Genomic DNA, 27,160 nt, shown 5'->3' with positions numbered 1-27,160 from the left:
GGGAAGTTGTGTGTGGAGGCGGAGGAGATTGGAGAGACATTAAATCAGTACTTTTCATCAGTATTCACTCAGGAACAGGACACTGTTGCTGATGTGAATATGGAATCACAAATAATTAGAATGGATGCCCTGGAAATATGCAGGGAAGAGGTTTTGGGAATATTGGAAAGGATGAATATAGATAAGTCTCCTGGGCCTGATGGCATTTACCCCAGGATCCTATGGGAAGCTAGGGAGGAGATAGCAGAGCCATTGGCCTGGATTTTTATGTCGTCATTGTCAACGGGAATAGTACCAGAGGACTGGAGGATAGCGAATGTGGTCCCATTGTTCAAGAAAGGGAGTAGGGATAGCCCTAGTAACTATAGGCCAGTGAGTCTGACTTCAGTGGTGGGCAAAGTCTTAGAGAGAATGGTAAGGGATAAGATTTATGAACATCTGGGTAGGAATAACGTGATCAGGGATAGCCAGCATGGTTTTGTGAAGGGCAGGTCGTGCCTCACAAACCTTATTGAGTTCTTTGAGAAGGTGACTATGGAAGTGGATGAGGGTAAAGCAGTAGATGTTGTGTATATGGATTTTAGTAAGGCGTTCGATAAGGTTCCCCATGGTAGGCTAATGCTAAAACTTCGGAGGTATGGCATTGAGGATACATTAGAGGTTTGGATTAGGAATTGGCTGGCTGGAAGGAGACAGGGTAGTAGTTGATGGATTATGTTCATCTTGGAGCGCAGTTACTAGCGGTGTACCACAAGGATCTGTTTTGGGACCATTGCTTTTTGTTATCTTTATAAATGATCTAGAGGAAGGACTTGAAAGCTGGGTAAGCAAGTTTGCGGATGACACGAAAGTCGGTGGAGTTGTGGATAGTGAGGAAGGAAGTGGTAGGTTACAGCGGGATATAGATAAGTTGCAGAGCTGGGCGGAAATGTGGCAAATGGAATTCAATGTAGCTAAGTGCGAAGTCGTTCACTTTGGTAGGAATAACAAGATGTTGGATTACTGGGCTAATGGTAGGCTACTTGGTAGTGTGGATGAGCAGAGGGATCTTGGTGTCTATGTACACAGATCTCTGAAAGTTGCCACCCAGGTAAATAGTGCTGTGAGGAAGGCATATGGTGTACTGGGCTTTATTGGCAGAGGAATTGAGTTCCGGAGTCCTGAGGTCATGTTGCAGTTGTATAAGACTCTGGTGAGGCCTCATCTGGAGTATTGTGTGCAGTTTTGGTCGCCATACTATAGGAAGGATGTGGAAGCTTTAGAACGAGTGCAGAGGAGGTTTACCAGGATGTTGCCTGGAATGGTAGGAAAATCTTATGAGGAAAGGCTGAGGCACTTGGGGCTGTTCTCATTGGAGAAGAGAAGGTTTAGGGGAGATCTGATAGAAGTGTATAAGATGATTAGGGGTTTAGATAGGGTAGATACTAAGAACCTTTTACCGCTAATGGAGTCAGGTGTTACTAGGGGACATAGCTTTAAATTAAGGGGTGGTAGGTATAGGACAGATGTTAGGGGTAGATTCTTCACACAGCGGGTTGTGAGTTCATGGAATGCCCTGCCCGTATCAGTGGTGAACTCTCCTTCTTTATGTTCATTTAAGCGGGCATTGGATAGGCATTTGGAAGTTATTGGGCTAGTATAGGTTAGGTAGGACTCGGTCGGCGCAACATCGAGGGCCGAAGGGCCTGTACTGCGCTGTATCCTTCTATGTTCTATGTTCTATAACGTTACAATACAGTTGTTGTTGATGACCACAGCATTTCACAATGGTCAAACTTTGTGTTGCGAGATCCATTCTAAATCTATCTGACACAACACAGTGAAGGTTATCCTCAATATGAAGAAAGAATTTTGTATTCCTCCAGGACTGTGGCTTTCACTCTTACCAATGCTATTATGGACAGGTGTGTCTGTGACCAGTAGATATGAGGATCAGGTCAAGTATGGCTTTTCCTTCCCTACGTACTACAAACCCAATCTCGCAACTTTTAGGATTCAGTCACTGGCAGTATTATCAAACCATGTTTATTTTCCTATGGCTTCACTAGTAGATTATCCGTTTTGTGCTCTGAGCCATTAACCATTAGCAACTTTGAAATTGTTGCAGACTGAATTTGTTTAATACAGGAGTCACATTGACTTTTCAGCTTTTCTTCTGACCTAATTCTAAAACAAAATAAATAGAAGCCTAACAGCACTATTTTTGGTCAAGTGAAGCTGAGATTGTTTTCATACTGAGTTTTTGCTTAGATTTTTATCCAAATTATAGATTCTTCCTTATTATGACTGTCAGCTGATAAGACTGGAGACTTTTTAGCTGAATAGTAGTGTTAGGAGGAAATGCTTTCTAAGAGGAATGTGACTGCTTGCTTAGCAACCGCAGAGAAATTGGCGCTGGCTCAGCTTGTTTTCCATTGCGTTTGTGAGGTTAAAAATCTAAACTGGCTGAAGAAACTGCTAAGCTGTTAGGGAAGTAAATGAGGTGGAGAATATGCTGTCTTTTTGCAGTGTGCAATACAATAAATTTGAGGACATTAAAAAATGTGTGAAGACTGAATAAAAATTTGGTACATTATCCTTGATCTAAGTGTAATGGTATAAAAAGATAACAGGTGTAAAATCGTTCTTGGTAGAAAATATAATGTTCAGCACTTTTACAGAAACTGAAGGAAGAAATGTTATCTTCTGTCAGTACTGTGCTATAGCTGAGTGGAGCAGTGGAATAGAAGAACAATAATATTGTATATAGCCTGTTGGGCACAATGTTGGATTTGGAAATGTTAATTTGTTACATCAGCTCCCTGCATGATCTATCATGTAAAGGTGTGTAGCACAATGTGCTGGTCTAAACGTTTCAACTTGAGTTATTTTTAAAAGGTTACAAAGCTTGGTATTGCAAATGGATTAGGAAAAAATGCATGACTTTAGTTTTCAAGGTTAAACTGAAACAAACATGTCCCATACACACACAATTATAATATTTAAAAAAACATTTGGGCAGGTACGTGGATAGGAAAGAATTTAGAGGGATATGGGACAAAAACAGGCAAGTGGGACTGGTTCAGTTTAGGAAACTTGGTCGGCATGGATGATTTGGGCTGAAGGAGATAGCGAGACCTGCAGTTGCTGGAGATCAGAGTTGAGAGTGTGTTGCTGGAAAAGCACAGCAGGTCAAGCAGCATCCGAGGAGCAGGAAAATCAATGTTTTGCGCCAGAGCCCTTCTTCAGGAAGGATTTGGGCTGGAGACCCTGTTTCCATGGTGTATACCTCTACAACTCTATGAAAACATGAATTTACTAGTGAAATAGACTGTACTTTATAAAGTATTGTTTATCTGTGACAAATATGCACATTACAACTGTACCTTATGTCCACATATGCAATTTCTAGCTGGGTGAGGTGAAGTGGTCTTGTGCTCATTAATCATGAGGAATATTTCAGTCTTCCCTAACTCCTGTAGCATCCTTATCCTAAGAGTGTTAAAACCAAGAACTGTAATTCTTTGCTTAGAGAGGGACCCTAGGTGTTTATTCTCTGAGCATTATTGCTCTATCTGCTGCTATTGGAATAAAGAAACTGCTGCTAAGTGGGTGCATAGTGTCCAACATGGTGATTTTTCCTGCTGGAACTTTCAAGGCCTCATTCTTGTGATTTGATGAGACGCTGTTTAGGAACTGCTCAATGTCTGTATTGGTAGGATATTATCAGCTCCATTAACTTCGCTGTGAAGCGACTGCTTCATTACTGATGTTTGCTTGGAATTGGGGCACCAGCATCATTAGTGCTGAGCATGGTGATGTACACAGTGAGGTACATAGGGGAGATAGTAGGCTAATGGTATTGCTGCTGGATTAGACACTTAGCCTTTTTTCTGGGGACTGTGTTTGAATCCCACCACAGCAGATACTGAAATTAGAATTACATAAAACTCTGGAATTAAAAGTCTAATGATAAACATTATCAAATATTGTGAAAATTCATCTGGTTTACTATGACCTTTGGGAAAGGAAAGTTGACATCCTTACCTCCTTACATGATCTGTCCTCTGAAAAGGCTGAGCCATTCAGTTGTATCAATTGCTTAAAAAGTTTCAAAAAAGGAATGAAACCAGACTGACCACCCGGCATTGGCAAAGGCACCAGAAATGACAGTGTCACACTCAGCCTGTCAACCGTGCAAAATCATTGTTACCAACATCTTTGGGGCTACTTGGAGGAAGCATTGAGGGTGCCAAGGGCATAGAATGGCAGCAGCACCACTGACTGAGCTGATTAAGTCCTAAATAATAGACCAGCAAGTTTAGGTCTGCAGCAGGTGGTGAGGGAGCCCACAAAAGAGGAAACATACCAAATCTCATCCACACCAATCTGTTTGTAGCAGGTACATCTGTCCTTGACGATATCGTTGAGAGACCACTGCATAGTCCTTATGGCGAATGTCCTGTCTTCACCCTGAAGGTATACTCCATGTGGTTATGAAGCACTATCATCCTTCTAAATGGGATAGACTTTGTACACATCAGGCATCTCAAGACTGAGCATCAACGATGGGCTGTGGGCCATCAGTAGTAGTGAAATTGTACTCAAACAATTTGCAACCTCCTGGCCTGACTCTCTTTTTACTATTGTCATCAAGCCAGGGCTTTAACCCTGGTTAAATGGAGATTGCAGGAGGATGTGCTAGGAGCAGCACAATACCTAAAAATTAGGTGTCAACCCTGTGAAGCTACAAAACAGGACTGCTTATGTACCAAACAACAAGTGACAGGCCAGGCAAAGCAATTCAACAGAGATTGGAGCTACATACTACAGTCCTGCCACTTCCAGTCATGAATGGTCATGGACAATTGTGGTATGTGGTAGTGTTCCTACCTCTGAGCCAGGAGAGCCGGTTCAAAGCCTGCTTCCATCAGATGTATAACAATGTCTCTGTACAGGATAATTTAAAAAATACTTACTGGAGGAAGTCTCCACATATGGGGGAGCCCAGCTCATCAGAGCGAAAGCATTTCCAACAGTGTTCAGCCAGAAATATCGAGTGGATGATCTAGCTCCAGTGGATATCGTCATCACAGACACCAGTGCTAAGCCAATTTAATTCAATCCCGATGTTAAGAAATTGCTGGAGTCTTCCTTCTAATGTATTTGTCTATTCATTGGATGAGGGTGACTCGTCCTATCAGATACTGGCTTGGCAAGCATTTATTGCCCATTCCAGGGGGCAGTAAAGAGTCAACCATATTACTGTGGGTCTGGAGTCACACGTAATCCAAACCAGGTATGGTTTGGCAGTTTCCTTCACTAAAGGACGTTAGTGAACCAGATGTTTTTTTCTGATAATCGACAATGAATACATAGTCCTCATTAGACTCGTAATTCCAGATTTTCACTCATTAGATTCCACCATCTACCACAGCGGGATTCAAACCAGGGTCCCCATCCCTTACCTGGACCTCTGAATTAACAGTCCAGGACTAGGCCATTGCCATGGGCCCTGACATTCTGACAATAAACATATGCTCTAAATCCTGTCACGCTCCCAGCCGAGTATATTTGCAATACTGTCATCTCCCTGACAATATGGAAAATTCCCAGATATGCCTTATACACGTAAAGCAGGACCAAATCTAACCTGGCCAATTACCTCCCTATCGGTCAACTCTTGATCATCATAGAGTGAGGGAAGGTATCATCAATCGGGCCATCAAGACTACTTACTTAGCAGGTTACTGGCTCTCAGTTTGGGTTCCACCAAGCTCACTTAAGCTCTTGACCTCATTACAGTCTTAATTCAAACATGGACAAAAGAGGTGAATTCTAGCAATGAAATGAGAGTGACTGATCTTTACATTAAGGACACATTAGACTGAGTGTGACATCAAGGATCCCTAGCAAAACTGGTTTTAATGGGAGTTGGGGGAAGACTCTCTGCTGGTTGGAATCATACCTAACACAAACGAAGGTGATTATAATTATTGGAGGTCAATTATTTCATCTCCAAGTACCTCTACAGGTGTTCCTTGGCATAATGTCCTAAGCTCAACCATCATCTGCTGTTTCATCAATGACGTTCCCTCCATCATATGATCAGAATTGTGAGTGTTGAATGTTTTTGATAAAAGTAGAATGTTTAGTACCTCCTGCAGTTCTTTTAGATGCTGAAGTGATCTGTGTCAAAATACCACAAAACCTGAACAATATCCAGGTTTGGGTTGACAGGACAAGTAACATTTACACCACACATGAACCAGGCAGTGACCATCTCCAACAAGAGAGAATCTATCTCCTCGTCACATGCACTGACATTGCTATCACTGAATCCCCCATTATCAACATCCTGGGGATTACCAGAAACCATTGACCAGAAACTGAAATGGACTAGCCATAGAAGTACTGTGGCTACAAGAGCAGGTCAGAGGCTAGGAATCCTGCAGCACATAGATCATCTCCTGATTCCTTATCTATAATGTACAAAACAGGAGTGTGATAGAATACTTCCTACTTGCTTGTATGAGTGTATGACACCATCCAGGTCATTGACATCACATCCAAAAGCATTTACACCTTCCACCACCAATGCTCAGTACCAGCAGTATGTACCATCTACAAGATGCACCACGTAAATTTACCAAGGCTCCTTAGACAGAATCTTCCAAATCTATGATCAATACAATTGATAAGAACAAGGGTGGTAGATACATGAAAGCACCACAACTTGCAATTTCCCCTCGAAGCCACTCAGCATCCTGACCTGGAAATATGTCAGTGTTCTTTCACTGTTGCTGGGTCAATGGGAGTTGGGGGGAAATGCTCTGGTGGTTGAAGTCATGTCTAACAAAGAGGAAGATAGTTATAGTTGTTGGAGGTCAGTCATTTCATCCTGGAACTCCCTCCCTAATGTAATTGTGGGTCTACCTAATGGACTGCAGCAGTTTAAGAAGGTAGCATACCATGTGAAGGGCAACTAGATATGGTCAATAAATACTTACCCATTCAGTGACGTCCACATCCAGTGAACAAATAAAAGTAACATTATTGGGCAGGTTAGGATGTTGAGCAGCACAGTTTTACATGAGTTCAGGTTTATAGTCAGTCATGAGTTTTCAAACTGTTTAAACTTTTTCTTTTAGTTTGTAGTTCTTCACTTCAATGCAGCTACATCATATCAGCAAACACAACTCTGAATTTACACTTCAGCTGTAATTTCATTTTGTACAATGGCTACATTGAAAACACTTTCTGGTGGACTGAGTGTATGCATCTACTGGAGTTTAATAAGATCTCCTCAAAATACTAAGATCATAACTTATATTGATATAAGATGGATGCACATTAAATCCCATAAAAGTAGTGTTGTTTCAAGATGCACTGGGCTATCCACTATTAATTAATTAAATTGCGTTAACAGTTTTTAACAGTTTCAACTACCTATACATATTGATTTATTTATTGTCACATACACTGAAGTACAGTGAAAAGCTTTGTTTACGAGCAGTACAGTCAGATCATAGTAAACAAGGATGTACTGAACAAAAGATTTAGGCGGAGGCATACAGGAACATTGCACAGGACGTACAAGAGAGATCAACATTGGCAAGATCAGCATTATTTGAGGCTAGAGAGTCCATTCAATAGTCTAATAAATTTAAGATTTTGTAGGAGATCATTAGCAGGGTGCATATAAATAATAAATTTAACTCTAGCATTTATGAAATGTTTAAATTTGGCTAATCTTTGAACTGTTTCATGTAGCCAAGCCCAAGTTAAATTAAGGATTTCATAAGCCTACCCCCTACCTGTCAGTAAACAGTACAACATCACATAAAGTGTAATTACTCCTAACTTGCAAGTCAGACAAAAATGCATCAACTTATATTACTTCATATTTAATAGTAATGTTAACAAATCCAAAGCTATTGTAGTGTTCAAGCATTGAGGATTACAAGTAAGCATTTGGTCACATTTTCCTGCTGCAGTTGTACAGGGCGTTATTGAGATCACACCTTGCATTTTGTCTTTTTTTTAAACTGAGGAAGGATGTTCTGGCTATGGAGGGAGTGCAACAAAGATTTAGCAAAAACATTCCTGGAATGGCAAGACTAACCTATGAAGAGACACTGAATTGGTTAAGATTACCTTCACCAGAGTTCAGAAGAATGAGGGAGGAATCTCATAGAAACCGATAAAATTCAACAGGGCTAGACAGGGTAGATGCACGAAGGATTTCCTGATGACCAGGGAGTCCAAAACCAGGATTACAGTTTAGCATAGGGATAGGCCATTTAAGTCTGAGATGAAAACAAATGTCTTCACACAGATAATGGTGAGCATGTGGAATTCTCTGTCTCACAAAGCAGTTGAGGTCAAAACATTGAATATTTTCAAGGTGTTAAATGCATTTCTTCTTAGGGCTAAAGAGATCAAACAGTCTTTGGAGAAACTGGGAATAGGGTACTGAGTGGGATGATCACCACGATCATTTTAAATGGAGCAAGCTTGAAGGGTGAATGGCCTACTTCTCTTTTCTATGTTTCTAAACCAAACTGAAATCAATCAAAATTTGGCAGGTTTGCTTGGATTTCACTTAATACTATCATCGTAATGTTCGGTGTAAAACAGAAAGGTTGACAAGATTAACTTGACAACTTCTATCTTTTTTAACGTACTTGTGGGACACAGGTGTAGTGGGCTGGCCAGTATTTATTGCCTGACTCTAATTGCCTTTGAGAAGGTGGTCGTGAGCTATCTTGAACCACTGCAGTCCACGTGCTGTAGTCAGACCCACAATGTCCTTAGGGAGGGAATTCCAGGTATTGACTGAGTGACAGTGAAGGAATGCTAATATATTTACAAGTCAGGATGGTGAGTGGTTTGGGAGGGGAAACTGCAGTTGGTGTTCTCCTGTGTCTGCTGCCTTTGTCCTTCTAGGTGGAAATGGTTGTGAGTTTGAAAGGTGCTGTCTAAGGAGTTTGGCTGAATGCTTACAGAGCTGAAAATGTGTTGCTGGTTAAAGCGCAGCAGGTCAGGCAGCATTCAAGGAACAGGAAATCCTGATGAAGGGCTTTTGCCGGAAACGTCGAATTTCCTGTTCCTTGGATGCTGCCTGATCTGCTGCGCTTTAATCAGCAACACATTTTCAGCTCTGATCTCCAGCATCTGCAGACCTCACTTTTTACCTGAATGTTTACAGTACATCTTGTGGACAGTACACACAGCTGCTCCTGAATGCTGGTGGTGAAGGGACTGGATGTAGTGCCAATAAATGGTCTGCTTTGTCCTGGATGGTGTCAGCCATCTTTAGTATTGTTGTAGCTGCACCCATCCAGGTAAGTAGGAAGTATTCCATCACACTTCTTTCTTGTGCATTGCAGATGGTGGGAATGCTTTGGGGAGTCAGGAGGTGAGTTATCCTTGTCCTTAGAGAGAGGGTAGAGATTACAATTTGGTTGGTGCTGTCTAAGGAGCTTGAATGAGTTGTTGCAGTGCATTTTGTAGATGGGACATACTGCTATCACTTGTGTGTTGGCGGTGGAGGGATTTTTATGGTGTTAGATGATTGCTAGTCACATGAGTTGTTTTGCTTTAAATTATAAGTCAGGTAAGTTTTTGCTCTTGTTCGTTCCCTCACCACTTGCTGTAGGCCTAGTCTAGTGGTGTATCCTTTAGGATGTGCCATCTTAATCAGTAATGGTGCGACTGAACTGCTCTTGATGGTGAATAATGAATGCATTTGTGTCCTTGCTACCCTCAGTGATTCTTCCACGTGGTGTTCAACATGGAAGAGAACTGCATCATCAGCTGAGAGAGGCAGGGTAGGTGGTATTGAGCAGGTGATTTCCTTGCCTAAGTTTGACCTGATGCTGTGAGACTTCATGAGATCTGGAGTTAATGTAGAGGATTCTCCTTTGGTGATGGTGTTACCTTGGTCATTATCAACATGGCATACTTGCGTGAGAACGACTGTCAGGCTGCTGCTTGACTAGCCTGAGAGTAGTCTCCCCTTATCAGGAGCACAGGCATCCTATTCCAAAAACTTCACAGGAGTTCCCAGGACTGCTCCAAATTCTATGTAAAAACTGAAAACAAAATCTTCCTCTTTTAGCTGTGTGTGTTTCACTTAAGCTGAGAAAAAAGAAAGTTTCAGAAGTCTCAAATATTGAGGCCCATTATTTACCTTGTAGAATCACAGAACAATCTAAACTAAAAATCCATTAGTAGTTTGCAAAGACAGGCCTAAAAATGATTTTAACAAACATCATCAAGGCTACAAAAATAATTAATAATTAACCCAGACACACAGGATACCGACTGGTTATGAGCTCAGAACCCCAAACATAGAATGAATATTACAGAAAAAAACTGTAAATCCCAGTTTATCACCTTTAATCTAGTCTTTAATTTCATAATTATGAACTGAATTCACAATCTGCAGGCTATTTCGTCAGAGCATTATCTTGGGTCTCAGAATTACCCACCCAGTGATGATACCACTTTACCACCCCTTACATTGATATAAAGTCTCAATTTTTTTTTATTGTTTAAACCTGTATAAGGAGGGGAAATGCTGCCTCTGGGAATTGCAACTTCTTGGGGGTGCCTGTGACAATTTGTTGACTGTGTTCCTTGTTGCCCTTCAGTTATAATCTTTTGCACTAATGTTGCATATTCATTATCTCCAAATTGGCATACTAATATCTTAGTATGGGAATTTGAACTGTTAACTAAGAACAGTAGTAGATTTATCCTAACTCAATTGAATGCTTAACACCTGTTAACCTTGGTGTTTTACTGTGTGCACAGTACTGTCTTGGTAAGCTGCCTGTTAAATTATTTGTAGCTTTCATTCATCTTTAGTCATTCTTGGAACCTCGTGGATTAGGAGTGGAGAAAGCTGTGCTTTTAGATTTTACTAATTGTCCTCTTTAAGGGACAAGGAGAAAGTGAGAAATGCAGATGCTGGAGATCAGAGCTGAAAATGTGTTGCTGGAAAAGCGCAGCAAGTCAGGCAGCATCCAAGGAGCAGGAGAATCGAAGGGCTCATGCCCAAAACGTCGATTCTCCTGCTCCTTGGATGCTGCTTGACCTGCTGCACTTTTCCAGCAACACATTTTCAGTTCTTTAAGAGACAAGCCATGCATATTCAGTTGAGATGATCTAAATTATCATATAGATCTTGCCTCTGGCATCATTCAACTTTGATACGTCAAAAACTAGAATTTAAATGATGTCTGTTAGGTGAATGAGTTACAAGAAGTTCATTAGGTGAGTGAAAGACAAGATTCCAATGAAAGATTGCAATCCTTTTTTTTCTCTCCTTGGTATTTTGTTCATGCCTGGAACAAAAATGTTATGATATGAAGCATGCCTGTTGCTTTGTACTGATACAGTTGTCTTGGTACTGATTGAATTGTTTTTGTGATAATAGAATTGTCTGTGAAGTTGAAAATTATTCTGCCTAACATGTTATCTCCATGTTGTGATCCAGTCTATTTGTGGCCAGAGACACTGCCTAATTGCTTATAGACAATTGGTTATGATGTCTCTGTTGGCTGTCTTAAGTAAAAGTTACAAAACAGACATACAGAGATAGTTCAGTTGACGATTGTGGTTTATGAATAATTTATATAATTCAATATATTTGAATTTAATATGCCTGAGTAAAGAGGGAAGTAGTTTTGTCTAATAGCATATTGAGATGTTCACACATATACTCTTAATTTTCATCTCCATTCTGGCCATTTGCAGTCTTAATTACTTAAACTTTCAGTTTGAGATGTACAGTTCAACATTTACATACATTGTAGTCAAGGTGACAGTTTGTGGTAATTTCTAAGGTGCCAGGCTAATTTATAGGCTACGTGATTTAGCATAAGCCTGTTTTATTTTGCTGTACTATGACATGAAATATAGAGTCATACAGCAAGGAAACAGACCCTTCAGTCCAACTAGTCCATGCTGGCCATAATCCCAAACTAATCTCAGCTACATGTGCTTGGTCCATATCCCTTTCTTATTCATGTGTTTATCCAAATGTCTTTTAAATATTGGAGCTGTACCTGCATCCACAGGGATTGGTTTAGCTCACCTGGCTGGATGGTTGGTTTGCAGAGCAGTATGATGCCAACAGCATGGATTCAATTCCTATCACCAGTTTGAGGTTACCATGAAGGACTCTCCTTCTCAACCTCTTACCTCGCTTGAGATTTGGTGGCACTCGGGTTAAATCACCACCAATCACTTCTCTGTAATGAGAGAGCAGCCCCTACGGTCTGGTGTGACTATGGTGACACAATAACACCCGCATCCACCACTTCTGAAGTTCATTCCACATATGAACCACTCTCTGTGTAAAAAGGTTGCCCCTTGTGTCCTCTTTAAATCTTTCTCCTCTCACTTTAAAAATATGCCGCCTAGTCTTGAAATCCCCCACTTAGGGAAAAGATACCTGCCATTCACCTGATCTATACCCCTCATGATTTTAAAAACCTCTGTAAGGTTACCCTTCAACCTTTTCCCCTCCAGCAAAAAAATCTCAGCTCCTCCTTATAACTCAAATCTTTCTTTCCTGGCATCATCCTGGTAAATCTTTTCTGAACCCTCTCCAGCTTGATAATATCCTTCCTGTGAATCCAAGTAAAATAGATACGTGACTTGAAGTAATATACAATATAAGTCTATTGAGTGAAACATTGTTAAAATTGTCACATTTTATCTCAGGGCTCCTCCACTTAATTTTCACTTTTCCTGTTTTTTTTAAGAATTTCTTGTTTGTTGGCTGGGCAACTTGATTTGTGTGATTAAAAGTACATTTGTTAGCTTTCCAGGTTTCTTGGACAAAAAATTATTCAGTTTTATTTTAGGGTTAAGCATTAGTTTGGATCTGCTCTATAGGCAGTCTGTTATGGTAATATACATGTATACATTCCTTGTAATAAAATGGATCTATGCAAACTGGAAAGGTATATAGTGTGTAAATGAAAATTTAATGCACTGCTTATAAATAATACTTGGCAAAATTTGCAGATACAAAGCTGATGTGTGAATGTGGGAAATTTTATGCGATAACTAACAGGTTTGATTATTGAGGACCAACCACCTCACTAATAGAAGCTAGAGTGGGGTTAATACAGGAACCTGGTATTTGGTACATTAATACTTTGCACTCTGCTACAGATAGCCTACAAACCACTGTCCTGAAATGTAGTTATCTAGTCTAAGGAGCTGGTAGGCTGTGTGGTTGTAGTTGATTAAAATCATTAATGGATGGAACTGATATTTCAATCAATTGATTCCATTTGTACCTATTCAGTTGTAGTTACAGAATTATTTGCAATAGCTTCGCATTTATTCCCACAGAATTTCCTCTGGTAATCTCAGGCATGTATCAATGGTCCTGTGTCATTTCTCTTCTGCATGCTGTCCTTGGTGACATCTGGTTCTATATATAAGATATAGGAGTGGAAATAAGGCAATTCGGCCCATCGAGTCCACTCTGCCATTTAATCATGGCAGGTGGGCATTTCAACTCCACTTACCCGCACTCTCTCCGTAACCCTGAATTACTTGCAAAATCAAGAATTTATCAATCTCTGCCTTGAAGACATTTAACATTCTGGTTTTCGCTGCGCTCTGTGGCAATGAATTCCACAGGCCCACCACTCTGTGGCTGAAGAAATGTCTCCTCACTTCCGTTTTAAATTGACCCCCTCTAATTTTAAGGCTGTGCCCACAGGTCCTAGCCTCCCCACCTAACAGAAACAACTTCCCAGCGTCCACCCTTTCTAAGCCATACATTATCTTGTAAGTTTCTATTAGATCTTCCTTCAACCTTCTAAACTCAAATGAATACAATCCCAGGATCCTTAGCCATTCATTGTATGGTAGGCCTACCATTCCAGGGATCATCCGTGTGAATCTCCGCCGGACATGCTCCAGTGCCAGTATGTCCTTCCTGAGGTGTGGGATCCAAGATTGGACACAGTATTCTAAATGGGGCCTAACTAGAGCTTTATAAAGTCTCAGAAGCATATTGCTACTTTTAAATTCCACCCCTCTTGAGATAAATGATCACATTACATTCGCCTTCTTAAACACTGACTCAACCTGCAAGTTAACCTTTACAAAATCCTGGACTAACACTTCCAGATCCCTTTGTACTTTGGCTTTATGAACCTTCTCACTGTTTAGAAAATAGTCCGTGAGATCTTTTCCAAATTACAAGATCTCACATTTGCTCATTTTGAATTTTATCTGCCATTTCCTGGACCACTCTCCTAAACTGTTTAAATCTTTTTGCAGCCTCCCCACCTCCTCAATATACCTGTCTGCCCACCCAACTTTGTGTCATCGGGAAACTTCACCCCCCAGTCCTTTCATCCAAATCATTAATATATAAAGTGAACCCTGCGGGACCCTACACCAGTTGCCATTCCAAAAAAGAACCTTTTGTCCCAACTGTCTGCCTTCTGTCGGACAGCCAAACTCAATCCATGTCATTAGCTCACCTTGAACACCATGAGCCCTCATCTTACTCAGCAGCCTCTTGCGAGCCACCTTGTCAAAGGCCTTTTGGAAGTCTAGATAGACAAATCTACTGGGATTCCCTGGTCTAACCTACTTGTTACCTCTTCAAAGAATCCTAACAGGTTTGTCAGGCACGACCTCCCTTTACTAAATCCATGCTGACTTTTTTTAATCCAACCCTGCACTTCCAAAATTTAGAAACCTGGATGGATTCTAGAATTTTATATACAACTGAGATTAGGCTAATCAGGCTATAATTTTCCATCTTTTGTCTTGGTCCTTTCTTGAACAAGGGTGTTGCAACAGTGATTTTTCCAATCATCTGGGACTTTCCCTAACTCCAATGACTTTTGAAAGATCACAATCAATGCCTCCACTATTTCCTCAGCCACCCCCCGCAGAACTCTAGGATGTAGCCCATCAGGGCCAGGACATTCATCAATTTTTAGACCTTTTAGCTTTTCTATCACTTTCTGTTTCGTAATGGCTGCCATACTCAACTCTGCCCCGACTCTCCTTAATTGTTGGGATATTACTCATGTCTTCCACTGTGAAGACTGACGCAAAGTGCTTATGTTCTTCAGCTATTTGCTTATCTCCCAGCACTAGCCTTCCTGCGTCAATTTGGATGGCAGCAATATATAAGGTGGCAACACCCTACTGTACCTTACCACCAACTCACTCAACCCCTTTACTATCACGGATTTGATGGGCTACCTGTCAAATGTGCAAGACTAGATAAATAGAAATTTCCTTCATCTGAATATTGAGAAAACCAAAGTTATTGTTTTCGGTCCCTGCAGCCAACTCCTTAGCCCTTGTCCCTGAAACTATATGAGCCTGAACCAGATTGTTCACAACTGAGATGTCACATTGGGGCAGGAGATTAATTACTGAACGTAGATTTGTGCTATCACCAAGACCACTTATTTCCATTTCTCTACCATTGACTGACTTCTTCCTTGCCTTGGCTCATCTGTGAAACTCTCATTTATGTCTTTGTTACCTTCATTAGTCAGTCTTTCATCTTAGATAAGTTCAAGCACATCAACAGCCCTGAAACCCATATCACACTTGCACCAAATGCCGTTCTTCCAATACTTCTGTGTACCTTTAGACAGTGCCTCAATCTTTGCAGGTGTATAATTCTTTGAAGTTTGCATCACATATAGACAGGGTTGTTAAAAAAGCATTTTGTACACTTGCCTTCGTTGCTCAGTCCTTTGAGTATAAGAATTGGGAAGTCATGTTGAGGGTTATACAGGATATTGGTGAGGCCTCTTCAGAAATAGTGTGTCCAGTTCTGGTCAGCCACTTGTAGGAAGGATATAATCAAGCTGGAGAGGGTTCAGAAAACATTTACCAGGATGTTGCTGATATGAAAGCTTTGAGTTATAAGGAAAGGCTGGATAGGCTGGAACTTTTTCACTGGAGCGTAGGAAGTTGAGAGCTGACCTGATAGAAGTTTGTAAAATAATGAGAGGTATAGATAGAATTAATGGTTATTGTCTTTTCTCTAGGATGGGGGATTTCAAACTAGGGAGCACAATTTTAAGGTGAGAGGAAAACAATTTTAAAAAGACATGAGGCTTTTTTTTTACAAAAAGGGTGGTTTGCATGTGGAATAAACTTCATGAGAAAGTGGTAGGTGTGGGTCCAATTACAACTTTTAACAGACATGTGGATTGTGACATGACTGAGAGATTTGGAAGGATATAGGCCAGGAGGAGGTAGGTGGGACCAGTTTAGTTTGTGATTATGTTCGGCATATACTAGTTGAACTGAAGGGTCTGTTTCTGTGCTCTATGACTATGTGACCTTGTTTCAAATTCTGTAACCACCTCCAACTCCCCGGTCCTGCAAGACCTCTGCTTTGGCCTTAGGTAATGGAATTCCTTCCCTAAAATTTCCCTGATTCAACCTCACTTTGTTTTAAGAGTATTTTGGTCATCTGTTCTCATACCTTCTTGTATAGGTTGGTATCAACATCTTGTGCTTTTTTTTTGCTCCTGTGAAGTACCTTGGGACATTCTACAATATTAATGACACTTGACAAAAGCAAGTCATTATTATCAGGGCAATTATTTGTTTGCTACAGTTCAGAGATTCAGTACAAATAAATTATGATGACATGAATAGCTAAGGGAATGGTGGACTACATTCTGCCCTTGCTACATAGGTGAAGTTAAATCTACTTGGCAGAAGATATTTTTCGGGACACATCTCAATGGAGTTTCAATTATCCTGCTTGCAGACATAATCTCTGAATTTTCACCTTTACAATAGGGTTCTCTGCTGCTGCATTTTCTGCTATTTGTTGAAGCAAATTACTGTATGATTGCAAACTGTTGTAATGCTAACAGAAGAGAACAACTACTTGTCTTGTGGAGATATCATTGTTTGACTGGTGTGTATGCTGTACACTCTGATCCCATTCCCTCAGGGTAACAAAGGAATGTAGCTTGGTACTTTAATTGCAGACCAGAAAATAACTAGTGGTATTTCAAGTCCTGGTAGCATTCTTCATCTCTGATATTATGATGCCACATTTTTTGAGCTGCCCAGCTCCACAAATGTGTGGAAAACAATTACTGTTTGAACGTTGAACATGACTTCACTGATTTAATCTGTCTTTAATTTTAAGCATCTGTTTACAATATAACAACAAATTTTCCAGTTTTCCGTGTCCAGCTTTCAGAATTCAAGTTTAACGTCTGCTCACTGCTATTTAACCACATGTAGCACTTTTTTGTTCGTTGCCTTGAGTATACAGTTGTGTAGAAATTTATTCGTCTCGCCAAATTTCATTTTTGCATTTGCTCTATCTTCAATATGACATAATTACTCTAGCCATCTTATGAAATCCAGGTTAATCATTTTATCTATTCATAATGCTATATTATTCACTCTTCAAATACATTTTTGGAAAATGTTTCTATATGATTGCTGTTAACTACTTACTTATTTTCAACTTTATTCCAATTTATCTAATGTCTGATTTACTTCTCAATATTGACAAAACTGAACTTGCGCTATTTGGCTTGTCATGATGAAAGGTTCTGACCTGAAACATCAGCTGCCTTTCTCCTCTGATGCTGCTTGACCTGCTGTGCTTTTTCCAGTTCCACTCTTTATCCACTCTGGCTTTTGTGAGTATCAACTTGCCTCAGGCACTGACACCATGAAAATCTTGGCTGCTTGTTCAGACTGAGCTGTATGCTGCATCATCATTGTTCCCTAACATTCCATATCCTGTCCGCACAGAAATTTGGTATAATGCACAGCTCTGTTATTTAGTTCCTCTCCTGTGAAGTACCTTTCACACTCACTACGTTTTTGAACTTTGCTCACTACTTTTATTCCAGTGAATAAAAATCTGGGTTCAAATCCCGCCGTGACAGATGGTAAAGTTTGAGTTTAATGTTTAAAAACATCTGGAATTAGGAATCTGGTGATCACCATGAATCCATTGCTGATTATCAGAAAAATCCATCTCATTTACTAATGTCCTTTAGAGAAGGAAACTGCCACCCTTTTCTGGCCTAGCATTACAATTCAGTTGACTCTTAGCTGCCTTCTGGATGATTAAGGATGGGAACTGCCCTCTGGGGCCTAGCTGGTGATGCCCACATCCTATGAATGAATAAAACAAAACAATGGTGAGAGAGTGTCAGAGTGAATTGTTAACAGGATGCAGGCTGAGCACAACTGTGGTGGCTGATGAGATACCTGTAAAAGCTCACTAGCTACTAACCTCTCATGCAGCCCCCAGTTTCAAGAGTCATTCTGTGGGTTCAAGATCCTTGGCAACACCTAATAACCTGTATACTGGATGTGAAACAGTAGATTTTACTGTTTATTATTTCATTATCATAGAGTCATAGAGATGTACAGCAAGGAAACAGACCCTTCGGTCCAACTCATCCACGCCGACCAGACATCCCAATCCAACCCAATCCAGTCCCATCCGCCAGCACCCGGCCCACATCCCTCCAAACCTTTCCCATTCATATACCCATCCAAATGCCTTTTAAATGTTGCAAAGCCTATGTATTTTTAAACTTCTGCTCACCTTATTCCTTTTAGTATATGTGTATGTGTTTGGAAACAGCATTTTCATAATGTATTTGAGACTATTAGCTTTATATTATGCAGACTTTTATAAGCAAATAACCTAGTTGCAAACGGGTTGGGAGGGGCACAGCTAACAAGACAGGATGCTTTTCTTGAGGGTGAGAAAAAGCATCGGATGTTTAAGACTGCAGCTGACTATGTTCTTCCAATTATTGAGTGTTTAGTGGTAGCAGAGAGCACCAGAATGAGGAAAGTGTTCTGTTATATTCTTTATGAGCAAAAAAATTTTCTAATTTTAAAAAATATGTGCAATATGTAATTATGAGAGACGCTCATGGTGTATTAGGCATTTTTTTTTACTCAGAACCATTGGAGTCTGTGCTACTTACAATTGCTTGCGACAGCTTTAAAGTTATACCTTATATTTTGAGAATATTATATTTCTATCTTTTAAAGAAAAAGATAGAGAACAAGATAACTTTTTCAACTAGTATTACTAATTAGAAGGTTCAATTTAAAATTCTTTAAAGTTGGGTTTTATGAGTATAGTTTAATTAGTCCCAAGGAGTAATTTCATTATAAAAAGAATAGTATTTCCCTGGTTGCTAGATCCATTGTTCTATAGTGATATAGGGTTACAAAGGTCTGATCTGGTTATTCTGTTTTTTTTTGTGTCTAAAATTACTTGAATCAAGTGGAAGGCTGCTTCAGGATTCAAGTAATAAATCATATTTTCACGTTTATTAGAGGAGTGCTGCACACTATTGCTATTTGGTTTAATATTGCCATATGTAAATGTGTTACTAAATTTAGCAGTCAGAAAATGTGTATGAGCTAAAGGTTAAGTACAACTGTCACCATCTGTGCATTTAGTTTGCAACTTGATAGTGAAGTAAGATTGATCATAACAGTTGTGGATTAAATGGAGCACCCCATAGAATTTATATTGTTTTATTTGGCAGTGGCAGCAGTTATTTTAATTGAGAGCAATTATTTAGTTCAAAACCTGATATCGTTGGCTTTTTAGAAGAAGCAAATTGGACCATTTCATTTTTGTGTCCTTGCTTTCGTTTGTAGTCCTTCATTTATAGTTTTAAAAAGTGTTTTCCTTTTGCACATGTTTGATATTTTGCAATGCTGTCCATATATGAAGGCATAGACTAGAGAGAATGATAGTGTTTAAAAAAAGGCTCTACAATACAGATTCCTGTGGAGAGCTCATTGCACATTCAACTTGCATTCCTATGTTCAGCAATAAAGAAGCACTGCTAAGTCAGAGAAACACTACTGTTACAAGAAGGCCAAAAGGAGGACTGTTTCTAACATTATAAGAATATTTGAATTTTCAACATTGTAAATGTTTTGCATCTGGTGTGACTACTTTATGTTGTCATACACTACCGGCTCAAGTGGCTGAGTGGCTTGCTGCTGTTCCTATGCCTTGATGTGCTTGGGGCTCAAGTTACTGATGTAATTCCCAGGATAGGTTGCTGTTTTTACATCAGTGTGCTCCTGAAACCACACTATTGATATAAAACAGGAAGTATAACTAATGGGTTAAATTCCTACCAACTAAACCCATAACAGAGCAGGTGGTAGTTATTTAGGGGTGACATTGGTTTGATTAATTATAGATTAATAAATTACTAATATTTCATGTCCATGTTTCTTTGTAATGTCACAGTTAATAGTTGCTGGGACTAACAACTACATAGATGAGCAATATTTGAAGGTAGTATGTAAGATATACAAGACTTGAAGCATACCTTTAGTGGAAGCTAAGTTTTAAGAGTGTGAATGGTTTCAAGAGCTGCAATATTGATGAGCTGAGTCTCTGATTTGACCCATTCCATCTTTAAAAAATACTGCCAATGTAGTTATCAAAATAATCCAAAGTTCTTATAAAAGCCAATTTCCAAAGCAATTTGCATTTTTAAAAATGTGTATTGCAAATACCCTAAAGGATGGTTCTTGTATTCAAACATTAAGTAATGCAAGATAAGTGGATGGAATTGAAATAAAGCATAATCTTAAAGTCAGATTAAAGTTGTGTTACTGTGAAGTGGTTATACTATGCATGCTGTTGTCATCCTTGAACTTTGACTTGATTACCTAAACGCCTACTATGTTTAATCTTGATGTATTGCTGCATTAGATTTATCACCATGGCCAAAAATGGGATAAGTGTTCACGGGTTTAATTCTCTAACTGGGATAGTCTTAACATTTTTTCTGTTCTCATCAAAAAGGTGTCATAAGCAGAAAATGAATCCTTCTCTACAATGAAAGAAAAACATTGAGAGGACTATTCTACTCCCCTTATCCTTCGTGAGAAAGCTTAAGAATAGTGTTGGCGAAGGTTTAGGTGCTCAGAGTACCTCAAGGTGATGCAGGGAAATAAATGATAAAAGTTGAGAGTTTCTGAGATTGAAGAACGTTTATTCTGAAATAAAGAACAGTCATCAATTCTTCATTCTTTAATATTTGCAGAGTTTATACATTGATCTGTCCCCCAGTTCTTCCCACTCATAGCTTTGTCATTGCATATTGCTGAAATTCAATTTAATTGTACAATGATGCATTTGTTCTTGAACTTTTGAGTGATTAATAAAGATACATTGTGGGTTGTATTCTGCTTTACTTTGGATATTATGTGTCATTTATTTTAAATGTTGTTACTGAAATATCTTTTCAAAAATAATAATTGGAAAAGACAGTGTATTGCATATTTTTGCTTGCAATTGTAATCTTTATTTCTCCCACATTTCCAATGAGAAAGTTGCCCTCCTTTAAATCTCACTGATCCCTCGGCACTGAAGTGCATCATTCCCAGGCAATAGAGTGGAGAATTGGTGCATGTATTGAGTAGCCACTTATCTGAATCAATGTTCCTATTACATGTTCATGGAAAATCCTGATGGACCTGTGAATTTGTAGCCAAAAGTGGAATGCATCTGATTCATCATCCCTCTCTTTACCCTTTCCAGCCCCAGTTGTGAGAAGAGACACAGCACTTGATGGTCAAATGTAGGTTTGTATCTGCTGACATTTTGGGCAAGGTATCTGAGCACTGTGGATCCTTGTAGGTACATTATTTGCTCAAAGAGTACAGGAAGAGAATCCCAAGTCCTTTCGAAAGGCCAGAATCATAACTCTCACAAATCAGATGCAAAAATAGGCTATTTAGCCCCTGTAACCTGCTTGGCCATTTTGAAAGATCATGACTGATCTCTGCGTTTTGAATTCTGTATTCCCATCTACCCCAAATAACTTACGTTTCCTTTGCCTGACAAGAATCTTTCTACTTCCACTTTGAAAAAGAGTGGCATAATCCTCCAACAGGAAATAATACGCCTAATCTTTGTCCTGAAAGGAACACCACTAATTCAAAAACAGTTCTTGACTGACCTTCTAAAGGAAGCATCATTTCCAGGTCCACCTTGTCAAGACTGTTCAGGGTCTTTACACACTTCAGTCAAGTCACCCTTCAATCTTACAGACTTCAGTTGAAACAAGCCCAGTCTGTCCAAACTTTCTGCATCAGACAACCTGTTCATTCAGGGTATAAATCTAATAAACCTTACCTGAATTGCCTTCAACACATTTACATCCTTTATAAAATAGAAAAAAAAATTGCACAAATTATTTGAGATGTTTTTCAACAGTATCTGTATAAGTGAAGCACATCATCCTTACTTCTACATTCAGTTCCTCTCGTAATATGTCAATTTCAACCATCTAATAAGCCTTGTTAATATTTGCTATTATTTATGGACTAATTTTATGTGAGTCATGTACCATGGAGTTCATCATTTATTCTCCATTTAAGCAATACAGTGCATTTTTATCCTTCCTGCCAAAGTCAGGGTTAGACCAGGGAAACCCAGTGGATGTGGTCTATCTAGGCTTCCAAAAGGTCTTTGATAAGGTACCTCAAGGGATGCTGCTGAGCAAGGTGAGGGCCCATGGTGTTCAAGGTGAGCTACTGGTATGGATTGAGGATTGGCTGTCTGACAGAAGGCAGAGAGTTGGGATAAAAGGTCCTTTCTCGGAATGGCAGCCGGTGACAAGCGGTGTCCCGCAGGGTTCAGTGTTGGGGCCGCAGCTGTTCACGTTATATATTAATGATCTGGATGAAGGGACTGGGGGCATTCTAGTGAAGTTTGCCAATGATACGAAGTTAAGTGGGCAGGCAGGTAATACTGAGGAAGTGTGGAGGCCACAGAAAGATCTAGAAGCTTGGGAGAAAGGGCCAGGAAATGGCTGATGAAATTCAACGTGAGCAAATGCGAGGTCTTGCACTTTGGAAAAAAGAATAAAAGCATGGACTACTTTCTAAATGGTGAGAAAATTCATAAAGCCAAAGTACAAAGGAATCTGGGAGTGCTAGTCGAGGATTCTCTAAAGGTAAACATGCAGGTTGAGTCCGTGATTAAGAAAGCGAATGCAATGTTGTCACTTATCTCAAGAGAGTTGGAATATAAAAGCACTGTTGTGCTACTGAGACTTTATAAAGCTCTGGTTAGGACCCATTTGGAGTACTGTGTCCAGATTTGGTCCCCACACCTCAGGAAGAACATACTTGCACTGGAGCGTGTCCAGCAGAGATTCACACAGATGATTCCTGAAATGGTAGGTCTAACATACGAGGAACAGCTGAGGATCCTAGGATTGTATTCATTGGAGGAAAAAGTGAGGTCTGCAGATGCTGGAGATCAGAGCTGAAAATATGTTGCTGGAAAAGCGCAGCAGGTCAGGCAGCATCCAAGGAGCAGGAGATTCGACGTTTCCTGAATGATTCCTGAAGAAGGGCTTATGCCCGAAACATCGAATCTCCTGCTCCTTGGATGGTGCCTGACCTGCTGCGCTTTTCCAGCAACACATTTTCAGCTTTGTATTCATTGGAGTTTAGAAGATTTGAGGGGAGATCTAATAGAAACTTACAAGATAATACATGGCTTGGAAAGTTTGGACGCTAGGAAATTGTTTCCGTTAGGTGAGGAGACCAGGACCCGTGGACACAGCCATAGAATTAGAGGGGGTAAATTCAGAACAGAAATGCGGAGACATTTCTTCAGCCAGAGAATGGTGGGCCTGTGGAATTCATTGCTGCAGAGTGCAGTGGAGGTCGGGACGCTAGATGTCTTCAAGGCAGAGATTGATAAATTCTTGATGTCACAAGGAATTAAGGGCTACGGGGAGAATGCGGGTAAGTGGAATTGAAATGCCCCATCAGCTATGATTGAATGGCGGAGTGGACTCGATGGGCCGAATGGCCTTACTTCCACTCCTATGTCTTAGGGTCAACTATCTCACGTTACTTCAATTTATACTCTAATTGGCAAATTTTTGTTGATTGATTCAAACTATTTATATTGTTCTACAAAATCATTATATCCTCTTCACTTCATACTTCCTAACCTATCTTAGTGTCATCTGCAAGTTTAAAAACCATGCCTGTGCTTCCTCATCTAAGACATCTATATTATGTCATTGTAAAAGTTGAGGATGTAGTGATTATGATAAAGTCAGCCACTTGGACCTTATAGAATATTGTGGATGCACATTCAAAATGGCTGGACATGCACAGAGTTCATTGGTCAAACATAGAAATGTGTCAGACATCCTGTTCACTTAGAGTTGGCTCTGAGGGAGCTGGGTGAGGGTCAAGTATTCTCCAAATGTAAATAAAGGGTAACTTGGTGACTGGGTGCTGGCCTCTGTGGAGTTTTGTCAGAGACCCCAGAAAAGGATCTACTTGTGTATTTTCTTTGTTTTCTGCTGACTAGCCAGTCTGCCATCCGTGTTAGTATGTTATCCCCTACAACATGAGCTCCTACTTGGCAAAATAATCTTTTATGTGGTGCCTTGTCAAATGTCTTCTCACTGCAGTAATCAACGTGCTCCCCTTTATCCACAGTATACGTTACTCCTTCAAAGGATTCCATAACTCCAGTAAATGGGTTCATCATGATTTTCCTTTCATATTGTTGTCACATTCCCCCCACCCCCCTCAATCAAAGCAAAATGCTCAGAGAGACGGTACAGTTTTACCTCCTCCATCTTTATTCTGTGTCCTGGAGGAAGAGAAAATGATCGTCCATGTGCACAGAGACATGAGTTCTCGGTCTTCTCTGGAACAGCAGTTTCTCAATTAATTATATAATCATTTTACAGGGAGTAACATCCAGATAAGCCACCAAACGTATTGATTGGGTGATTGTTACAATCACTGAGTAAAGATTAAGCCATCTACTGTTATACAATGAATAACTGGCTTCACATAATGAATACTTTTCACCTTGTTAAACTGAATGTTACTTCATCTTGTTAAATGGTTCAACGTAATTAATGATTTTCCACCTTGTTAACTATTATCATTGCCTCTAGCACCCCTTTGTTAACTGTAAGTTCTTATCTGATCTGAGTCATGCTCAGCTGAACCTCTTGGTTCACAAAGCTCAGAACGTAACTCTTTCCCTGCCTGCTTATACCCGATATGCATTTTCAATAAAACCATACTGATTCGTCCCGGTCACATTGAGCTTTTCTAAGGAATTAGCTATAATCATTTTAATGCGCGATTCTAACATATTCTCCATGTCAGCCATCAGGTTGTTTCCTGTTGTTTCCTGCCTCCTGTCTCCTTCCCTTACTGAATAAAGGGATTATATTTATTACTTTCCGGTCTGATGAACCTTTCCAGAAATTTAGAAAATATTGAAACATTAACACCAATGAACCTACTATCTCATTAACCATCTCTTTTAAAACCCATGCTAAATTCTACCAATACCCAGAAATTTATCACCCCACAGCTTCATCAGTTTGTTTAGTCCCCCTTCCCTAGTGGTTGTAATTTCACCAAGTTTCTGTTTTTGTTCCCCCTACTGATTTGTAACTATTGCTGGGATTTATTTTTGTAATCACTTTGAAGATAGAAGCAAAATATTTCTCCATTTAATTGGCCATTTTCTCATCCTCACTCTCTAGAGGACCAACATTCACTTAAGATTAGATTACTTACAGTGTGGAAACAGGCCCTTCGGCTCAACAAGTCCACACCGACCCTCCGAAGAGCAACCCATCCAGACACTTCACCGAACACCATGGGCAATTTAGCATAGCCAATTCACCTAACCTGCACATTTTTGGACTGTGGGAGGAAACCAGAGCACCTGGAGAAACCCAAGCAGACACGGGAAGAATGTGCAAACTCCATACAGGCAGTTGCCCAAGGCAGGAATTGAACCCGGGTCTCTGGCGCTGTGAGGCAGCAGTGCTAACCACTGTGCCACCCCACTTAACTTACTCTTTTCCATTTCAGATGCCTGCAGAATGTCTTGCTTTTTGTTTTTACATTACTAGCTAGCTGCCTCTCAAACTCTTATTCTGACTAATTATCTGACCTGGGAGAAAGTGAGGACTGCAGATGCTGGAGATCAGAGCTGAAAATGTGTTGCTGGAAAAGCGCAGCAGGTCAGGCAGCATTCAAGGAGCAGGAGAATCAACGTTTCGGGCATGAACCCTTCTTCAGGAATGAGGAAAGTGTGCCAAGCAGGCTAAGATAAAAGGTAGGGAGGAGGAACTTGGGAGAGAGGCATTGGAAATGCAATAGATGGAAGGAGGATAAGGTGAGGGTGATAGGCCGGAGTGGAGGTGGGGGCGGAGAGGTCAGGAAGAAGATTGCAGTTTAGGAAGGTGGTGCTGAGTTCGAGGGTTGGGACTGGGACAAGGTGGGGGAGGGGAAATGAGGAAACTGGAGAAATCTGAGTTCATCCCTTGTGGTTGGAGGGTTCCTAGGCGGAAGATGAGGCGCTCTTCCTCCAGCCGTCGTGTTGCTATGGTCTGGTGATGGAGGAGTCCAAGGACCTGCATGTCCTTGGTGGAGTGGGAGGGGGAGTTGAAGTGTTGAGCCACGGGGTGATTGGGTTGGTTGGTCCGGGTGTCCCAGAGGTATTCTCTGAAACGTTTGCAAGTAGGCGGCCTGTCTCCCCAATATAGAGGAGGCCACATCAGATGCAGCGGATGCAGCAAATGATGTGTGTGGAGGTGCAGGTGAATTTGTGGCGGATATGGAAGGATCCCTTGGGGCCTTGGAGGGAAGTAAAGGGGGAGCTGTGGGTGCAAGTTTTGCATTTCTTGCGCATGCAGGGAAAGGTGCCGGGAGTGGAGATTGGGTTGGTGGGGGGTGTGGACCTGACGAGGGAGTCACGGAGGGAGGGTCTTTTTGGAATGCTGATAGGGGAAGGGAGGAAAGTATATCCCTGGTAGTGGGGTCCGTTTGGAGGTGGCAGAAATGACAACGGATGACCTACCACTCATCTTTGTGCAGTTGCATGCTTCTTCCTTAAATTTGATGTTGTCCTTAAATTTTTTGGATAACCATAGGCATCCCCTGGGAACTGAATGTCCTGGGTAGAGGAGATGTTGGGAAGATGTTTACACTGGTATGAGAGACTTGGATCTGAGGGCACAGCCTTAGAGTGACCTTTTAGACTGGAGACAAGGAAAAGCTTCTTCAGCCGTAGAATGGTGAATCTATGGAATCCATTATCACAGAA

The 27,160-nt window shown here is 40.5% G+C and overlaps 1 protein-coding gene across 1 annotated transcript in view; it reads left to right on the top strand.

The window, feature by feature from the left end:
• The window catches only part of LOC132825393 (uncharacterized protein C16orf52 homolog B), a 110,649-nt gene that overhangs the window by 47,771 nt on the left and 35,718 nt on the right, over window positions 1-27,160 (top strand). The gene's annotated exons all lie outside the window — the stretch shown is intronic.

The sequence above is a fragment of the Hemiscyllium ocellatum genome, chromosome 20 (genome assembly GCF_020745735.1).
Source record: "Hemiscyllium ocellatum isolate sHemOce1 chromosome 20, sHemOce1.pat.X.cur, whole genome shotgun sequence".
NCBI classification, from domain to species: Eukaryota; Metazoa; Chordata; class Chondrichthyes; order Orectolobiformes; family Hemiscylliidae; genus Hemiscyllium; species Hemiscyllium ocellatum.
This window is presented reverse-complemented; position numbering and strand designations above follow the sequence as displayed.